Source organism: Camellia sinensis, unplaced genomic scaffold (assembly GCF_055761805.1).
Source record: "Camellia sinensis isolate YWXY unplaced genomic scaffold, ASM5576180v1 Unanchor3, whole genome shotgun sequence".
NCBI lineage: Eukaryota > Viridiplantae > Streptophyta > Magnoliopsida > Ericales > Theaceae > Camellia > Camellia sinensis.
The window spans coordinates 17,886,688-17,903,454 of NW_028129178.1; positions in this window are offsets into that span (position 1 = coordinate 17,886,688).

Here is a 16,767-nt window from a genome sequence, read left to right on the forward strand (position 1 = left end):
CTAGCATATTCTCAGTAAATTACTTAGTAAATTATCAGTAAATTACTAATTAAATTCCCAAGAAATTCTCAGTAAATTATTCAGTAAATTCTCAATTAATTACTCCGTAAATTCCTAGTAAATCTTCAATAAATTATTTAGAAAATTCGAAGTAAATTTCTCATAATTTCACAGTAAATTCCTCAATAAAATCTCAGTAAAGTACTTATTGAATTCTCAGTAAATTACTCAGAACATTACCCAGTAAATTGCGATGTAAATTCTGAATAAATCTCTCAGTAAATTCCCAGAAAATTACTCGGTAAATTACTCAGTAAATTCTCATTAAATTACTCAGAAAAATCTCAGTAAATTATAAAGTAGATTACTTAGAAAATTCTAAATAAATTCCCAGTAAATTCTCAGTAAATTACTTAGTAAATTCTCCGTAAATTACAAATTAAATACCCAAGAAATTCTCAGCAAATTATTCAATTAATTACTCAGTAAATCCTAGTAAATCACTCAGTAAATACCTAGTAAATTACTCGGTAAATTACTCAGTAAATCTCATTAAATTACTCCGAAAATTCTAAGTAAATTACTTACAAAATTCTCAATAAATTCTCAGTAAATTACTTAGTAAATTATTAGTAAATAACTAATTAAATTCCCAAGAAATTCTCAGTAAATTATTCAGTAAATTCTCAATTAATTACTCTGTAAATTCCTAGTAAATCCCAAATAAATTATTTAGAAAATTCGAAGTAAATTTCTCATAATTTAACGGTAAATTCCACAATAAAATATGAGTAAATTACTCATTGAATTCTCAGTAAATTACTCAGAACATTACCCAGTAAATTGCGAAGTAAATTCTCATTAAATTACTCAGAAAATTATCAGTAAATTATAAAGTAAATTACTTAGAAAATTTTCAATAAATTCTCAGTAAATTACTAATTAAATTTCAAAGAAATTCTCAGTAAATTATTCTATAAATTCTCAATTAATTACTCAGTAAATTCCTAGTAAATCCTCAGTAAATTATTTAGAAAATTCGAAGTAAATTTTTCATAATTTCACTGTAAATTACTCAATAAAATCTTAATAAATTACTCAATGAATTCTTAGTAAATTACACAGAACATTACCTAGAAAATTGCTATGTAAATTACTCAGTAAATTCTGAGTAAATCACTGAGTAAATTCCCAGTAAATTACTCGGTAAATTACTCATTAAATTCTCATTAAATTACTTGAAAAATTCTCAGTAAATTATAAAGTAAATTACTTAGAAAATTCTCAATAAATTCCTAGCATATTCTCAGTAAATTACTTAGTAAATTATCAGTAAATTACTAATTAAATTCCCAAGAAATTCTCAGTAAATTATTCAGTAAATTCTCAATTAATTACTCCGTAAATTCCTAGTAAATCTTCAATAAATTATTTAGAAAATTCGAAGTAAATTTCTCATAATTTCACAGTAAATTCCTCAATAAAATCTCAGTAAAGTACTTATTGAATTCTCAGTAAATTACTCAGAACATTACCCAGTAAATTGCGATGTAAATTCTGAATAAATCTCTCAGTAAATTCCCAGAAAATTACTCGGTAAATTACTCAGTAAATTCTCATTAAATTACTCAGAAAAATCTCAGTAAATTATAAAGTAGATTACTTAGAAAATTCTAAATAAATTCCCAGTAAATTCTCAGTAAATTACTTAGTAAATTCTCCGTAAATTACAAATTAAATACCCAAGAAATTCTCAGCAAATTATTCAATTAATTACTCAGTAAATCCTAGTAAATCACTCAGTAAATACCCAGTAAATTACTCGGTAAATTACTCAGTAAATCTCATTAAATTACTCCGAAAATTCTAAGTAAATTACTTACAAAATTCTCAATAAATTCTCAGTAAATTACTTAGTAAATTATTAGTAAATAACTAATTAAATTCCCAAGAAATTCTCAGTAAATTATTCAGTAAATTCTCAATTAATTACTCTGTAAATTCCTAGTAAATCCCAAATAAATTATTTAGAAAATTCGAAGTAAATTTCTCATAATTTAACGGTAAATTCCACAATAAAATATGAGTAAATTACTCATTGAATTCTCAGTAAATTACTCAGAACATTACCCAGTAAATTGCGAAGTAAATTCTCATTAAATTACTCAGAAAATTATCAGTAAATTATAAAGTAAATTACTTAGAAAATTTTCAATAAATTCTCAGTAAATTACTAATTAAATTTCAAAGAAATTCTCAGTAAATTATTCTATAAATTCTCAATTAATTACTCAGTAAATTCCTAGTAAATCCTCAGTAAATTATTTAGAAAATTCGAAGTAAATTTTTCATAATTTCACTGTAAATTACTCAATAAAATCTTAATAAATTACTCAATGAATTCTTAGTAAATTACACAGAACATTACCTAGAAAATTGCTATGTAAATTACTCAGTAAATTCTGAGTAAATCACTGAGTAAATTCCCAGTAAATTACTCGGTAAATTACTCATTAAATTCTCATTAAATTACTTGAAAAATTCTCAGTAAATTATAAAGTAAATTACTTAGAAAATTCTCAATAAATTCCTAGCATATTCTCAGTAAATTACTTAGTAAATTATCAGTAAATTACTAATTAAATTCCCAAGAAATTCTCAGTAAATTATTCAGTAAATTCTCAATTAATTACTCCGTAAATTCCTAGTAAATCTTCAATAAATTATTTAGAAAATTCGAAGTAAATTTCTCATAATTTCACAGTAAATTCCTCAATAAAATCTCAGTAAAGTACTTATTGAATTCTCAGTAAATTACTCAGAACATTACCCAGTAAATTGCGATGTAAATTCTGAATAAATCTCTCAGTAAATTCCCAGAAAATTACTCGGTAAATTACTCAGTAAATTCTCATTAAATTACTCAGAAAAATCTCAGTAAATTATAAAGTAGATTACTTAGAAAATTCTAAATAAATTCCCAGTAAATTCTCAGTAAATTACTTAGTAAATTCTCCGTAAATTACAAATTAAATACCCAAGAAATTCTCAGCAATTATTCAATTAATTACTCAGTAAATCCTAGTAAATCACTCAGTAAATACCCAGTAAATTACTCGGTAAATTACTCAGTAAATCTCATTAAATTACTCCGAAAATTCTAAGTAAATTACTTACAAAATTCTCAATAAATTCTCAGTAAATTACTTAGTAAATTATTAGTAAATAACTAATTAAATTCCCAAGAAATTCTCAGTAAATTATTCAGTAAATTCTCAATTAATTACTCTGTAAATTCCTAGTAAATCCCAAATAAATTATTTAGAAAATTCGAAGTAAATTTCTCATAATTTAACGGTAAATTCCACAATAAAATATGAGTAAATTACTCATTGAATTCTCAGTAAATTACTCAGAACATTACCCAGTAAATTGCGAAGTAAATTCTCATTAAATTACTCAGAAAATTATCAGTAAATTATAAAGTAAATTACTTAGAAAATTTTCAATAAATTCCCAGTAAATTCTCAGTAAATTACTAATTAAATTTCAAAGAAATTCTCAGTAAATTATTCTATAAATTCTCAATTAATTACTCAGTAAATTCCTAGTAAATCCTCAGTAAATTATTTAGAAAATTCGAAGTAAATTTTTCATAATTTCACTGTAAATTACTCAATAAAATCTTAATAAATTACTCAATGAATTCTTAGTAAATTACTCAGAACATTACCTAGAAAATTGCTATGTAAATTACTCAGTAAATTCTGAGTAAATCACTGAGTAAATTCCCAGTAAATTACTCGGTAAATTACTCATTAAATTCTCATTAAATTACTTGAAAAATTCTCAGTAAATTATAAAGTAAATTACTTAGAAAATTCTCAATAAATTCCTAGCATATTCTCAGTAAATTACTTAGTAAATTATCAGTAAATTACTAATTAAATTCCCAAGAAATTCTCAGTAAATTATTCAGTAAATTCTCAATTAATTACTCCGTAAATTCCTAGTAAATCTTCAATAAATTATTTAGAAAATTCGAAGTAAATTTCTCATAATTTCACAGTAAATTCCTCAATAAAATCTCAGTAAAGTACTTATTGAATTCTCAGTAAATTACTCAGAACATTACCCAGTAAATTGCGATGTAAATTCTGAATAAATCTCTCAGTAAATTCCCAGAAAATTACTCGGTAAATTACTCAGTAAATTCTCATTAAATTACTCAGAAAAATCTCAGTAAATTATAAAGTAGATTACTTAGAAAATTCTAAATAAATTCCCAGTAAATTCTCAGTAAATTACTTAGTAAATTCTCCGTAAATTACAAATTAAATACCCAAGAAATTCTCAGCAAATTATTCAATTAATTACTCAGTAAATCCTAGTAAATCACTCAGTAAATACCCAGTAAATTACTCGGTAAATTACTCAGTAAATCTCATTAAATTACTCCGAAAATTCTAAGTAAATTACTTACAAAATTCTCAATAAATTCTCAGTAAATTACTTAGTAAATTATTAGTAAATAACTAATTAAATTCCCAAGAAATTCTCAGTAAATTATTCAGTAAATTCTCAATTAATTACTCTGTAAATTCCTAGTAAATCCCAAATAAATTATTTAGAAAATTCGAAGTAAATTTCTCATAATTTAACGGTAAATTCCACAATAAAATATGAGTAAATTACTCATTGAATTCTCAGTAAATTACTCAGAACATTACCCAGTAAATTGCGAAGTAAATTCTCATTAAATTACTCAGAAAATTATCAGTAAATTATAAAGTAAATTACTTAGAAAATTTTCAATAAATTCCCAGTAAATTCTCAGTAAATTACTAATTAAATTTCAAAGAAATTCTCAGTAAATTATTCTATAAATTCTCAATTAATTACTCAGTAAATTCCTAGTAAATCCTCAGTAAATTATTTAGAAAATTCGAAGTAAATTTTTCATAATTTCACTGTAAATTACTCAATAAAATCTTAATAAATTACTCAATGAATTCTTAGTAAATTACTCAGAACATTACCTAGAAAATTGCTATGTAAATTACTCAGTAAATTCTGAGTAAATCACTGAGTAAATTCCCAGTAAATTACTCGGTAAATTACTCATTAAATTCTCATTAAATTACTTGAAAAATTCTCAGTAAATTATAAAGTAAATTACTTAGAAAATTCTCAATAAATTCCTAGCATATTCTCAGTAAATTACTTAGTAAATTATCAGTAAATTACTAATTAAATTCCCAAGAAATTCTCAGTAAATTATTCAGTAAATTCTCAATTAATTACTCCGTAAATTCCTAGTAAATCTTCAATAAATTATTTAGAAAATTCGAAGTAAATTTCTCATAATTTCACAGTAAATTCCTCAATAAAATCTCAGTAAAGTACTTATTGAATTCTCAGTAAATTACTCAGAACATTACCCAGTAAATTGCGATGTAAATTCTGAATAAATCTCTCAGTAAATTCCCAGAAAATTACTCAGTAAATTCTCATTAAATTACTCAGAAAAATCTCAGTAAATTATAAAGTAGATTACTTAGAAAATTCTAAATAAATTCCCAGTAAATTCTCAGTAAATTACTTAGTAAATTCTCCGTAAATTACAAATTAAATACCCAAGAAATTCTCAGCAAATTATTCAATTAATTACTCTGTAAATCCTAGTAAATCACTCAGTAAATACCCAGTAAATTACTCGGTAAATTACTCAGTAAATCTCATTAAATTACTCCGAAAATTCTAAGTAAATTACTTACAAAATTCTCAATAAATTCTCAGTAAATTACTTAGTAAATTATTAGTAAATAACTAATTAAATTCCCAAGAAATTCTCAGTAAATTATTCAGTAAATTCTCAATTAATTACTCTGTAAATTCCTAGTAAATCCCAAATAAATTATTTAGAAAATTCGAAGTAAATTTCTCATAATTTAACGGTAAATTCCACAATAAAATATGAGTAAATTACTCATTGAATTCTCAGTAAATTACTCAGAACATTACCCAGTAAATTGCGAAGTAAATTCTCATTAAATTACTCAGAAAATTATCAGTAAATTACTTAGAAAATTTTCAATAAATTCCCAGTAAATTCTCAGTAAATTACTAATTAAATTTCAAAGAAATTCTCAGTAAATTATTCTATAAATTCTCAATTAATTACTCAGTAAATTCCTAGTAAATCCTCAGTAAATTATTTAGAAAATTCGAAGTAAATTTTTCATAATTTCACTGTAAATTACTCAATAAAATCTTAATAAATTACTCAATGAATTCTTAGTAAATTACTCAGAACATTACCTAGAAAATTGCTATGTAAATTACTCAGTAAATTCTGAGTAAATCACTGAGTAAATTCCCAGTAAATTACTCGGTAAATTACTCATTAAATTCTCATTAAATTACTTGAAAAATTCTCAGTAAATTATAAAGTAAATTACTTAGAAAATTCTCAATAAATTCCTAGCATATTCTCAGTAAATTACTTAGTAAATTATCAGTAAATTACTAATTAAATTCCCAAGAAATTCTCAGTAAATTATTCAGTAAATTCTCAATTAATTACTCCGTAAATTCCTAGTAAATCTTCAATAAATTATTTAGAAAATTCGAAGTAAATTTCTCATAATTTCACAGTAAATTCCTCAATAAAATCTCAGTAAAGTACTTATTGAATTCTCAGTAAATTACTCAGAACATTACCCAGTAAATTGCGATGTAAATTCTGAATAAATCTCTCAGTAAATTCCCAGAAAATTACTCAGTAAATTCTCATTAAATTACTCAGAAAAATCTCAGTAAATTATAAAGTAGATTACTTAGAAAATTCTAAATAAATTCCCAGTAAATTACTTAGTAAATTCTCCGTAAATTACAAATTAAATACCCAAGAAATTCTCAGCAAATTATTCAATTAATTACTCTGTAAATCCTAGTAAATCACTCAGTAAATACCCAGTAAATTACTCGGTAAATTACTCAGTAAATCTCATTAAATTACTCCGAAAATTCTAAGTAAATTACTTACAAAATTCTCAATAAATTCTCAGTAAATTACTTAGTAAATTATTAGTAAATAACTAATTAAATTCCCAAGAAATTCTCAGTAAATTATTCAGTAAATTCTCAATTAATTACTCTGTAAATTCCTAGTAAATCCCAAATAAATTATTTAGAAAATTCGAAGTAAATTTCTCATAATTTAACGGTAAATTCCACAATAAAATATGAGTAAATTACTCATTGAATTCTCAGTAAATTACTCAGAACATTACCCAGTAAATTGCGAAGTAAATTCTCATTAAATTACTCAGAAAATTATCAGTAAATTATAAAGTAAATTACTTAGAAAATTTTCAATAAATTCCCAGTAAATTCTCAGTAAATTACTAATTAAATTTCAAAGAAATTCTCAGTAAATTATTCTATAAATTCTCAATTAATTACTCAGTAAATTCCTAGTAAATCCTCAGTAAATTATTTAGAAAATTCGAAGTAAATTTTTCATAATTTCACTGTAAATTACTCAATAAAATCTTAATAAATTACTCAATGAATTCTTAGTAAATTACTCAGAACATTACCTAGAAAATTGCTATGTAAATTACTCAGTAAATTCTGAGTAAATCACTGAGTAAATTCCCAGTAAATTACTCGGTAAATTACTCATTAAATTCTCATTAAATTACTTGAAAAATTCTCAGTAAATTATAAAGTAAATTACTTAGAAAATTCTCAATAAATTCCTAGCATATTCTCAGTAAATTACTTAGTAAATTATCAGTAAATTACTAATTAAATTCCCAAGAAATTCTCAGTAAATTATTCAGTAAATTCTCAATTAATTACTCCGTAAATTCCTAGTAAATCTTCAATAAATTATTTAGAAAATTCGAAGTAAATTTCTCATAATTTCACAGTAAATTCCTCAATAAAATCTCAGTAAAGTACTTATTGAATTCTCAGTAAATTACTCAGAACATTACCCAGTAAATTGCGATGTAAATTCTGAATAAATCTCTCAGTAAATTCCCAGAAAATTACTCGGTAAATTACTCAGTAAATTCTCATTAAATTACTCAGAAAAATCTCAGTAAATTATAAAGTAGATTACTTAGAAAATTCTAAATAAATTCCCAGTAAATTCTCAGTAAATTACTTAGTAAATTCTCCGTAAATTACAAATTAAATACCCAAGAAATTCTCAGCAAATTATTCAATTAATTACTCAGTAAATCCTAGTAAATCACTCAGTAAATACCCAGTAAATTACTCGGTAAATTACTCAGTAAATCTCATTAAATTACTCCGAAAATTCTAAGTAAATTACTTACAAAATTCTCAATAAATTCTCAGTAAATTACTTAGTAAATTATTAGTAAATAAATAATTAAATTCCCAAGAAATTCTCAGTAAATTATTTAGTAAATTCTCAATTAATTACTCTGTAAATTCCTAGTAAATCCCAAATAAATTATTTAGAAAATTTGAAGTAAATTTCTCATAATTTAACGGTAAATTCCTCAATAAAATATGAGTAAATTACTCATTGAATTCTCAGTAAATTACTCAGTACATTACCCAGTAAATTGCGAAGTAAATTCTCATTAAATTACTCAGAAAATTATCAGTAAATTATAAAGTAAATTACTTAGAAAATTTTCAATAAATTCCCAGTAAATTCTCAGTAAATTACTAATTAAATTCCAAAGAAATTCTCAGTAAATTATTCTATAAATTCTCAATTAATTACTCAGTAAATTCCTAGTAAATCCTCAGTAAATTATTTAGAAAATTCGAAGTAAATTTTTCATAATTTCACTGTAAATTACTCAATAAAATCTTAATAAATTAGTCAATGAATTCTTAGTAAATTACTCAGAACATTACCTAGAAAATTGCTATGTAAATTACTCAGTAAATTCTGAGTAAATCACTTAGTAAATTCCCAGTAAATTACTCGATAAATTACTCAGTAAATTCTCATTAAATTACTCAGAAAATTCTCAGTAAATTAAAAAGTAAATTACTTAGAAAGTTCTCAATAAATTCCTAATAAATTCTCAGTAAATTACTAATTAAATTCCCCAGAAATTCTTAGGAAATTATGAAATAAATTCTCAATTAATTACTCAGTAAATTCCTAGTAAATCCTCAGTAAATTATTTAGAAAATTCGAAGTAAATTTTTCATAATTTCACAGTAAATTACTCATTGAATTCTCAGTAAATTATTTATAACATTATCCAGTAAATTGCTAAGTAAATTACTCAGTAAATTCCGAGTAAATCACTCAGTAAATTCCCAGTAAATTACTCGATAAATTACTCAGTAAATTATAAAGTAAATTACTTAGAAAATTCTCAATAAATTCCTAGTAAATTCTCAGTAAATTGTTTAGTAAATTCTCAGTAAATTATTCAGTAAATTCTCGATTAATTACTCAGTAAATTCCTTGTAAATCCTCCTTAAATTATTTAGAAAATTCGAAGTAAATTTTTCATAATTTCATGGTAAATTACTCAATAAAATCTCAGTAAATTACTCAGAACATTACCCAGTAAATTCGGAGTAAATTACTCAGTAAATCCTCATTAAATTAGTCCGAAAATTCTCAGTAAATTATAAAGTAAATTACTTAGAAAATTCTCAATAAATTCCCAGTAAATTCTCAGAAATTTACTTAGTAAATTATCAATAAATTTCTAATTAAATTCCCAAGAAATTCTCAGTAAATTCTCATTTAATTACTCAGTAAATTCCTAGTAAATCCTCAATAAATTATTTAGAAAATTCGAAGTAAATTTTTCATAATTTCACTGTAAATTACTCAATAAAATCTCAGTAAATTACTCATTGAATTCTCAGTAAATTACTGAGAACATTACCTAGTAAATTGCTAAGTAAATTACTCAGTAAATTCCGAGTAAATCACCTAGTAAATTCCCAGTAAATTTGTAACAACCCTCATTTTGATTTAGTCGTACTTGCATGCATTTTTCGATGATCTTGTATTATTATGTGCATTTGCAAATCTTGTCTTGTTTTGCTTGAATGATTGCTTGCATGCTTTGTTCTTGACTGGTGTATCGCCGAGGTCATCTTAAGCCTAGGCACCTTCGAGATTTTTATCGCTTAGAACTATCTTGGAACCCCTTTGGTTGACCTCCACTTTCACCCTGGCATATTGGCCGAGATGTCACCATCTGGGCCGAGGTTCGCGTCGCCTAGGCCGAGATGTGCATCATCTGAGCCGAGATGTTAATATCTAGGCGTTCTAGATCCTTGATCCTTGCATGAGTGATTTTGTTCCTGGAATGGTATGACCTAGACCGAGGTGTGGCACATCTAGGCCAAGGTGTGGCACAGCTTAGTCAAGTGTTGTCCTTCCAAGCCGATGTCATTGTTACCCTGCTTGCCGACGCTTTGCCCTTAGCCGAGGTCATCACTTGCCGGAGTACTCTTGTTGTTTAGCTTGTTGAGTACGCTTTGTTTTGGTCTTGTCTTGTCAACTCAGTCACCTTTTTGAGTAGAACCAACTAGCCGTTGCCACGTACCCCTACAGAGGGTTAAGTCAGCCGACAGACCCAGAAAATATACATTTTTGTATTATATCCTTGCCTTGTAGAGAGAGAAGCTCTAGGAAGAAGAAGAAGTTTTAGAGTGAGAGAGTGGGCTTTCGAGCTTGATTTCCTAGAGATTAAACCGTTAGATTCGAGATTTGAGGTTAAAATCTTAACCTATTCTTGTTGTTCTTATTCATCATCTAGCTGCATTGCACGATCAAACCTGTTCTACACGCCGTTCAGCGATTTAAAGTTGGTTTTAGAAAGAGAAAACGGTTTTCATGTGTTTTTGAAGAAAAGCCTCGTTTGATCCGAAAGTTTGCATTAAGGCTCATGTTTTTGTGTTTGTTTTGATAAGATCCTTGAGTTTGGGTACCCAGGTCCATGTTTTGAAATTATAGCATGAAATCTCAGCTTTTGTATAGCAAGTTTTGATCTTTGCGTTCATCTTCTTCATACTCATGTTCTTCATGTTTATCTATAGGGAAACCCAAATTTTCCCGACTTCGCTTTTGAATGTGGCCATCGAGGCTACACCTCGGCAAGGAGGTGTGGGACCTCGGCCTAGACCTGGTAGTTGCCCAGCGTGTTTTTCCAAAGATAAGAAACTGTGTTTCGATTTGATTGACTTAGTTTTTGAAGAATGCCGAGGTCATTTGCATGTAAGCTAGACTTGTTTTGAGTAGTGCATTCAATAGACTTTGCCATGCGTTTGTAGGACTTGGACTTGCCTTGACCCCGACGTTTGAAGAACTAGGTAAGTGGTATTTTTAATAAAGCTATGTTATACGTTTTGATAAAGACCTTGCTTTGCTTTGTTTTGAAAGCGTTTGTTAGGCATGAATAATTGTCCCTGCTTTGTATACCAAGTATGAGCTTGTCTTGATGACCTTCTCGGAAAGTCCCTTGTGCTGGAGGACTCTAAACTTTCGCAGCACATCTTGTTTTGAAAGTCCCTTGTGCTGGAGGACTCTAAACTTCGCAGCACCCTTGATTTGTACTCTAGTGTTAAAGGGCTACGGGCCTTTGTAACATAGGTCCCTTATGCTGGAGGACTCTAAACTTTCGCAGCACATCTTGCCTTGAAAGTCCCTTGTACTAGAGGACTCTAAACTTTTGTAGCACCCTTGTTTGAGATGCCTCTCTTGCTTCATCTTGTTTTGCCACGGACGGTTTACCGCGTGGATACGTTTGCCGGAATGTTATTATTTGTAATATGTGATGCTAGTAAGTGTCCCTTGAAGCTTTGAAGATCTGTTAGATGGACGAGGTCCATTCCTTGTTATATATAAAGTTTTGTCTTGTATTGTTTTGAAAGGACTTCGGCTATTATTCATGCAAACCCCTTTATTATTTATACCATTCACTGAGTATCCAAGCTCACCTTCTCTATATATATGTAGATGATGAGCAAGAAGGCGGTGACGCCTAGATGTGATTCTGGAGCTTATTTTGGTTTTTGATTATGTCGGCCTAACCTGTAATTACGTTGGCAGTCTTGAAAACTATGCTTATCGATTTGTAATACTTGTATGTTGCATACGTCAGCTTGAGAAGCCTTTTGATCAAGATGCGTGTTTTGTATACATGTTGTGTCGGCAGTGAGGATGTCGGCAATTCTGAAGATTTTGCTTCTAGCTATATTTCATGTATTTTGTTCATGTCGGCTTGTGAAGCCCTTTTGTTAATATGAAAGATGTAATTTGTACTTTGTTTCATTTGTAATTGAGTTGTAACCCATCTGCAGATGATTGCTATCTCATTTGACTTATGCACAGCTCTTATGGACTAATATGTTTGTATAAATCGCTTCCGTATTTGTTAGCCCCATATAATTGTACTCTGATTCTGTGTGAATTTTGTAAGTTGGCCTTCAGTAATCTCGGATTACTGGCCATCACGGCACCAAACTACTAGGGGCGATTTGGGGTTATGACAAAATTAGTCGGTAAATTACTTAGAAAATTCTCATTAAATTAGTCAGAAAATTCTCAGTAAATTATAAAGCAAATTACTTAGAAAATTCTTCATAAATTCCCAGTAAATTCTCAGAAATTTACTTAGTAAATTATCAGTAAATTACTAATTAAATTCCCAAGAAATTCTCAGTAAATTATTCAGTAAATTCTCAATTAATTACTCAGTAAATTCCTAGTAAATCCTCAATAAATTATTTAGAAAATTCGAAGTAAATTTTTCATAATTTCACGGTAAATTACTCAATAAAATCTCAGTAAATTACTCATTGAATTCTCAGTAAATTACTCAGAACATTACCCAGTAAATTACTCAGTAAATTCTGAGTAAATCACTCAGTAAATACCCAGTAAATTACTCGGTAAATTACTCAGTAAATTCTCATTAAATTACTCAGAAAATTCTCAGTAAATTATAAAGTAAATTACTTAGAAAATTCTCAATAAATTCGCAGTAAATTACTAATTAAATTCCCAAGAAATTCTCAGTAAATTATTTAATAAATTTTCAATTAATTACTCAGTAAATTCCTAGTAAATCCTCAGTAAATTTTTCATATATTCACGGTAAATTACACAATAAAATCTCAGTAAATAACTCATTCAATTCCCAGTAAATTACTCAGAACATTACCTAGTAAATTGCTAAGTAAATTACTCAGTAAATTCCGAGTAAATCACTCAGTAAATTCTCAGTAAATTGATTGGTAAATTACACAGTAAATTCTCATTAAATTACCCAGAAAATTCTCAGTAAATTATAAAGTAAATTACTTAGAAAATTCTCAATAAATTCCCAGTAAATACTCAGTAAATTACTAATTAAATTCTCAAAAAATTCTCAATTAATCAATCAGTAAATTCTCAATTAATTACTCAGTAAATTCCTAGTAAATCCTCATTAAATTATTTAGAAAATTCGAAGTAAATTTTTCATAATTTCACGGTAAATTACTCAATAAAATCTCCATAAATTACTCATTGAATTCTCAGTAAATTACTCAGAACATTGCCCAGTAAATTGTTAAGTAAATTACCCAGTAAATTCTGAGTAAATCACTCGGTAAAGTCTAAGTAAATTGCTCGGTAAATCACTCAGTAAATTCTCATTAAATTACTCAGAAAATTCTCAGTAAATTATAAAGTAAATTACTCAGAAAATTCTCAATAAATTCCCAGTAAATTCTCAATAAATTACTTAGTAAATTATTCAGTAAATTCTCAATTAATTACTCAGTAAATTCCTTGTAAATCCTCAGTAAATTATTTAGAAAATTTAAAGTAAATTTTTCATAATTTCATGGTAAATTACTCAATAAAATCTCAGTAAATTACTCATTGAATTCTCAGTAAATTACTCAGAAAATTACCTAGAAAATTACTATGTAAATTACTCAGTAAATTCTGAGTAAATCGCTCAGAAAATTCCTAGTAAATTACACGGTAAATTACACAATAATTTTCGTTAAATTATTCAGAAAATTCTCAGTAAATTAAAATGTAAATTGCTTAGAAAGTTCTTAATAAATTCCTAGTAAATTCTCAGTAAATTACTTAGTAAATTCTCAGGAAATTATGAAATAAATTCTCAATTAATTACTCAGTAAATTCCTAGTAAATCCTCAGTAAATTATTTAGAAAATTCAAAATAAATTTTTCATAATTTCCCGATAAATTACTCAATAAAATCTCAGTAAATTACTCATTGAATTCTCAGTAAATTACTCAGAACATTACCCAGTAAATTGCTAAGTAAATTACTCAGTAAATTCTAAGTAAATTAGTCGGTAAATTACTCAGAAAATTCTCATTAAATTACACAGAAAATTCTCAGTAAATTATAAAGTAAATCACTTAGAAAATTCTCCATAAATTCCCAGTAAATTCTCAGAAATTTACTTAGTAAATTATCAGTAAATTACTAATTAAATTCCCAAGAAATTCTCAGTAAATTATTTAGTAAATTCTCAATTAATTACTCAGTAAATTCCTAGTAAATCCTCAATAAATTATTTAGATAATTCGAAGTAAATTTTTCATAATTTCACGGTAAATTACTCAATAAAATCTCAGTAAATTACTCATTGAATTCTCAGTAAATTACCCAGAACATTACCCAGTAAATTGCTAAATAAATTACTCAGTAAATTCCGAGGAAATCACTCAGTAAATACCCAGTAAATTACTCGGAAAATTACTCAATAAAATCTCAGTAAATAACTCATTGAATTCTCAGTAAATTACCCAGAACATTAACCAGTAAATTGCCAAGTAAATTACTCGATAAATTACTCAGTAAATTCTCATTAAATTACTTAGAAAATTTTCAGTAAATTATAAAGTAAATTACTTACAAAATTCTCAATAAATTTCCAGTAAATTCTCAGTAAATTACTAGTTAAATTCCCTAGAAATTCTGAGAAAATTATTCAGTAAATTCTCAATTAATTACTCAGTAAATTCCTAGTAAATCCTCAGCAAATTATTTAGAAAATTCAAATTAAATTTTTCATAATTTCACGGTAAATTACTCAAGAAAATATCAGTAAATTACTCATTGAATTCTCAGTAAATTACTCAGAACATTACCTAGAAAATTGCTAAGTAAATTACTTAGTAAATTTTGAGTAAATCACTCAGTAAATTCCCAGTAAATTACACGGTAAATTACTCAGTAAATTCTCATTAAATTACTCAGTAAATTATAAAGTAAATTATTTAGAAAATTCTCATCAAATTCCTAGTAAATTCTCAGTAAATTATTTAGTAAATTCTCAAAAAATTACTAATTAAATTCCAAAGAAATTCTCAGTAAATTATTCAGTAAATTCTCAATTAATTACTCAGTAAATTCCTTGTAAATCCTCACTAAATTATTTAGAAAATTCGAAATAAATTTTTCATAATTTCATGGTAAATTACTCAATAAAATCTCAATAAATTCTCAATTAATTACTTAGTAAATTCCTAGTAAATTCTCAATAAATTATTTACAAATTCGAAGTAAAATTTACATAATTTCACGGTAAATTACTCTATAAAATCTCAGTAAATTACTCATTGAATTCTTAGTAAATTACTCAGAACATTACCTAGTAAATTGCTAAGTAAATTACTCAGTAAATTCTGAGTAAATCACTCAGCAAATACCCAGTAAATTATTCCGTAAATTACTCAATAAAATCTCAGTAAATAACTCATTGAATTCTCAGTAAATTACCCAGAACATTAACCAGTAAATTGCCAAGTAAATTACTCGGTAAATTATTCAGTAAATTATAAAGTAAATTACTTAGAAAATTCTCAATAAATTCTCAGTAAATTACTATTTAAATTCCCCAGAAATTCTCAGAAAATTATTCAGTAAATTCTCAATTAATTACTCAGTAAATTCCTAGTAAATCCTCAGTAAATTATTTAGAAAATTCGAATTAAATTTTTCATAACTTCATAGTAAATTACTCAAAAAAAATCTCAGTAAATTACTCATTGAATTCTTAGTAAATTACTCTGAACATTACCCAGTAAATTGCTAAGTAAATTACTCAGTAAATTTTGAGTAAATCACTCAATAAATTCGTAGTAAATTACTCGGTAAATTACTCAGTAAATTCTCATTAAATTACTCAAAAAATTCTCAGTAAATTATAAAGTAAATTACTTAGAAAATTCTCAATAAATTCCTAGTAAATTCTCAGTAAATTATTTAGTAAATTCTCAATTAATTACTTAGTAGATTCCTTGTAAATGCTAAGTAAATTATTTAGAAAATTTGAAGTAAATTTTTCATAATTTCATGGTAAATTACTCAATAAAATCTCAGTAAATTACTCAGAACATTACCCAGTAAATTTGGAGTAAATTACTTAGTAAATCCTCATTAAATTAGTAAGAAAATTCTCGGTAAATTATAAATTAAATTACTTAGAAAATTCTCCATAAATTCCCAGTAAATTCTCAGAAATTTACTTAGTAAATTATCAGTAAAATTCTAATTAAATTCCCAAGAAATTCTCAGTAAATTATTCAGTAAATTCTCAATTAATTACTCTGTAAATTCCTAGTAAATCCTCAACAAATTATTTAGAAAATTCGAAGTAAATTTTTCATAATTTCACGGTAAATTACTCAATAAAATCTCAGTAAATTACTCATTGAATTCTCAGTAAATTACTCAGAACATTACCCAGCAAATTGCTAAGTAA